The sequence below is a fragment of the Nanorana parkeri genome, unplaced genomic scaffold (assembly GCF_000935625.1).
Source record: "Nanorana parkeri isolate BGI_ZX_2015 unplaced genomic scaffold, ASM93562v1 scaffold503, whole genome shotgun sequence".
Lineage (NCBI taxonomy): Eukaryota > Metazoa > Chordata > Amphibia > Anura > Dicroglossidae > Nanorana > Nanorana parkeri.
Window position 1 is genome coordinate 136860 of NW_017306771.1, and position 5266 is coordinate 142125.

A 5266-nucleotide genomic window follows, 5' to 3' on the forward strand; every position below is an offset into this window, starting at 1 on the left:
GTTAAACCAAAAACACAGCTGCTGCTGCAGCCATGTTCTTGGTGTCATTTTAAACAGCCGGCGATGGCTGTTCGGGTACAAGCGATCCAGCATCTATACAGCCGCGGGATCGTTTGTACTGATCAGTGGCATGTGTTGGCCCCACCTCCTCTGCTGGCTTCCCCGGGCTCCGCTGTCCCCCGTGCGGGGCCCGGGCTTGGCCACGGAAGATCTCCCCGCAACGATCGGAGAGAGATCCGCAGGCTTCCAGCCACTGAGCTCTCCTCCGATCACTGGACTCGGAAGCGATGTGTATTACATCACTTCATGTGTCACTGTTTACATTCTCCAGCTTCTTCTCCAGCCAGGAGAAGAAGCTGGGGAAGCAGATCTCTAAACTGATGAGCGGTAAAAGCTTTTAAATTGTCCTCTATGGGAAATTTTGGGTATTAAAGTTTTTTGCGGCCTCATGGGCGCAAACTATTTTGAGGCTCGACATGTTTGGTATCTATTTACCTGACATGACCCCATCTTTTATATTTTACCCAAAAATTGGGTATTTTACTCTGTTTCTGTGCACTAAATTTCATTTCAGTGTATGTTATCCTAAAAATACTGGTTTGATAAACATTTGCGCAAATACCATGCAACATAAAAAATTGCAACTAGCATTTTTTTCTATTCTACAGGGCCTCTGCTTTCAGCAAATAGATAATTATTTGGGGGTTTGAAGCTGTTTTCTAGCCACCAATTCAGTATATATTGTGTGCGTGCAAATAGTAAGAAATTGCTCCCGACGTGTGCGTTCCATGGCTGCCAAGCTGCTTACTGGTTGGCTGAGGATCTGAGTCTTCATCCCTTAGGCAGCAGTGACTAGAGGAAGTGATGGCTCCACACTCTGCATGCAGATTAGCTTGGTGGAGGCAGCGGGAAGCTGGGGACAGGCATAAGCATAGCTGGTGGTTCTGCTGTCAGGTCATCAGAGTTGGAACAGGGTGCAGTTTTGAGTATTCAGAAAATGGGGAGCTACAGGAGCTAAAATGAAGAGTTAAATCCTAAAACTGCATTCAAGTGCGTTACCCATTAACAAAAATGTATCTTATTTGTGTATTACTCAGCTGAAGATCCTCAAATAATTTCTGAATTCAGGCTGACACTGTCCTTTCTTCTGGAGGGTGGCCATGTTCCCCTGTGTGTTGTAAAGTAGCCACCCCTCCAAGCTCCTTCCTTGATGTCAATGCCAGTGAGAAGTACAAGTCCCTCTGCCACGGTTATTGATGGGACTTGTAGTTTCTTCATTCACAGATCCTGTGAAAGGAATAGATGACGTGACTGTGTGGGCCGAGCCACACACAGCTATGCCAAATTAAATAAAGAGCATCAGTGTGCGGGAAGACCAGGATTCAGGTAAGCGGGGGCTGCAATATGACCATGTTTCATGCTATGCTATTGTAGCCCCCATCACCTTCTGTGATGTGGCTACTAGACATTTAGTGATAGCCAGGGCTGTAGTCAGCCTGGCTGGATTTGTAGTGGCAATTATCTGGTTAATCCCAGGGTCTAGCCTTGTCTATACCCCCCTGGGCGGAGTGTGACTCTGTCATATTGTGGGACAGCCAATCGAAGATACTGTAATGTATGTACAGTACAGCAGCCAATCACTGTGCTTCTTTCAGCCAGTGGTGCATGCTGGGACAGAGTACAAATATTGGTGGGATCTGCCATGTGCTCAGACTAGCTGGGACCAGCCATGGATTAGGGCTGGGTCCAGTTCAGCCTACCCTCCAGGCTAGGCCGAGGCCTGGGGGTGGGTATGGGCTGGTGTGAGGGAAGAGGTTTCCCTGAGGCCTCCAACATGGAGGAGGCCTGAGATGCTGAAAGAGGAAGAGAACCGGGACCAGAGCAGGCTCTTGAGGTACCCTGGAACTAAGTGGACTTCAGAGCATGGTCGGTGTCTTTCCTGATTGAGGATCTGCATCCATCCTGTCAGTCTGTTACATCAGTGGCCATCTGCTGTCTCCCAAGTGGATTTGCACTGATACATCTACAAAGTCTGGTGAGTCTGGAGCTTCTGATGGCTACCCTTGGACACCTAGAAACCCTATAACCTCTCTCCTCAGTGAATGTGTTCAATAAATCGTTTACTTAGCATTTTACTGCCAGAGTGGACATCAGTTTATGGGCACCAGAAGTGGGCGGTTAATGCTATCGGATGGGCAGTTGAAGATCATACCCTAGACCGACTAGAAGTGAACCGGGCAACCAGCGGTTCCTACTGGGGTAGCGCTACACAATGAATATGCATTTTCAGGCTTTAGCGTATTAATTTAGCCAATGGAAAGTTAGTTATAAGAAGGAGGAGATGGTTGTTATCAAAAATCACACAGAAAACACGCATTTTGCAGGCATTCCCACTGAAGTCTATTGGGGACAAAAACGTACATTTATGTCCCGAAGAAGCTCCTGTACTTTTTCTGAGCATTGAGCGACAGTAGATCTCTCTGATATGAAGGAGCACAATTGAATAACATGAAACTCTTAGTGTCGAGCATTGAATGTGCTTCAATGAGGTGGGTGTCATTTGTAGTATGTATTCTTACTCTGTATGCATGGACATTGCATTCTATATGCTAGCTGTAATTTTTCATCTGGCCATGCACTATTTGTTTTATTCTTGTTCAGTCCTTGATTTCCCCTGTAATTTTTCATCTGGCCATGCACTATTTGTTTTATTCTTGTTCAGTCCTTGATTTCCCTATACATGCTAAATAGTGTAGATGGGGAAATGCCACCTGTCAGAATACCCATACAGTGCCTGTAGTTGATTGGCTGCCAACAATGTTCGGCTGAGAATTTTTACACCAGCAACTTCTGCAAAAGTTGATTGACTTTTTTACTTTTGTTGAATAGAGGGGTACGATAGGGCAACATGTTGGTCAAATTTAGGCCAAGTAAGCAGAACTCTGCTGAACTTCAAGCAGTGTATAGTCATTCTTAGTATTAGATCTCTCTCTGCATGTACAGTATGAATGTTGCTGTTTCACTTCTCTTGGTTTTTATGCAGGCTTAAATATCTGTACATGTTTTTATTCTGTATGTAGACAGTTAGGTTTGCTGGGCTGGTATTTTACTGCCCTGGGTGGTAACAATGGGGCTTGTTGCCAATGTTATTAATAGAAAGAGATCATGTGGTGACCTATCTTGCAGTACGAAGGTCGTCCCTTGATGTGAAGAATTGAATTGATATAATGAATCAATCCCTGTTGTTGGTGTTTACAGTTCTGGTTTCTATCGGTGCTTCCTGCATTTGCATTAGCTAGCAGTCACACATTGAGGGAGGTTTTCAGAGTCCTGTGTTGGGGTTGTAGTACAAGAAGTCTTTCCTGTCTTGTCAGTTGGCCAACCCCTGGTGTGTTTGTTATCTTTGGAGTGAACCAGGCTTTATCAAAATAGCTGAACCCTATTCAGAAGGGTCCTTAGTTTAGTCCTCACTCTTAGAGAGAGGGTGCTTCTGAGCTTCCCCCTATTGGGCAGAAAGGCCTTTGGCTGAGAAGTTCCCCTTTGTGTAGGTCTTGTGCTTGTTGTAAGGGACAGAGTTGGAGTCCAAGCCTAGAGGGTGTTTCCCCTCTCTAAGAAGTGTATGTGCCTGAAGGCCATGCTGGTCTAATTTGACCTATGCAAGAGTCATCACAGAAATGGAGAACCACGAGGACCTCCAGTTTGATGGCTGCTATGCTCCATAACAAGTTCTGTGTGATGCCAGCGACTTTTAGCCTGAGAGGTTGTTGTAGTCTAACCACTGAGTTTTAGCGTATTCTACCTTCTCTTGTCCCAGTTGCTATGGAGTTCCGGATTAAACAGATAAACTGCATTCAGGCCTAGATCTGCAGTTCTTCATCTTTAGAATGCGTCAGTGTGATGTATCCTTGGTACGAGGTGTTCCTAGGAGGGAGCCCCTTTTATCTTCATAAGACCCTACTGGGTGGAGGAACTAAAGGTGTATGAACTCAAAGATATTGCGCTTAAAGTGACATTAAAGTCAAAAAATGTTTTCCCTCCCCACATGTTAATGTCAGCACTTACCTTAAGGGCCTGTTCACATGAGATCAGGTGCTGATCAGCAGACGTGTAGCTGCTGATGCAGTGCGTTTTTGATGCGTTTTCGGTCCGGATGCTGACAGTTAATTTTTTGTCAACGTTGATGACATCATAATAAGTGGAGCAAGAATACAATTTTTTATTTTTTTTTCCCCCTTAGCTGCATTGCGTTGCGTTTCCGTTCGCGCGTTTCCGGACCGGACAAAATGTGACATGCAGGATTTTTTCTGTCGTAAGCTGAACGGACTGCGCACGTGAGAACTGGAGCCCATAAAACACATAGGGATACATTGGGATGCATTTTGAGTGCAGCAGCGTACGGAGCCGGTCAGCACACAAAACGGACGTCGTGTGAACAGGCCCTAAATGATGTCTCTTATTCCGATGTTCTTCTTTCCTGATGTTTTCATCTGTCCCTCCAGCGGTGTGGCGGCTCTCTGATCCAGCACTTACTGCTCTGTCCCTCCGATCCAGCGGTGTCTGCATGCGGGTGCACGCGTCCATAGACTTACCTTGCGTCTCTGCTCGTCTTGAGAATCGGAACTGCGCATGCGCCCGCCCCAAGATCCTTTGTGGCCGTACGAGTTCCTGAATCTTGGCAAGGGAATGCGCAGCATTAACGAGGTAAGTTTAAACCTAGTTAAAGCAGGTTTTGTTTTTTTTTTACTTCTTGCCTATATCTACTGCTTGCTAGCAGTAGATATAGGCAAAAAAAATGGAGGGTTTAGAACCCCTTTAAGGTTGAACTTCCACCTTACCTGCAGTCTTGCACAATTGTATAGGCTCCTTTCCTGGACTAAAATAGCTTTCTCTGATTTTACTGCACACTGTGGGGGGAATGTATCAAAACTGGAGAATCTGGAGCAGTTGCCCAGGGCAACCAATCAGCTTCTCTCTTCAGTTTGTTCAGTTAAGATTTGAAAATGAAAAAGAGAAACTGATTGGTTGCCATGCACAGCTGCTCCAGATTTTCTCTGCTCCAGTTTTGATAAATTCCCCTCTTTGAGTTTCTCACAATCAGCAATAAAAGCTGCAGAAGTCAGACAGAGCCTACCTCATTTCCTGGCTGGAGGGCATCCAGTATAACCTAGCCCCTTTCTCCACAGCACTGGCGGAACTAACAGGGTCGCAGCGGTCGCAATTGCGACCGGGCCCTGGCGTTCCGCCAATTGGGGGGGGCCCAGCGAGG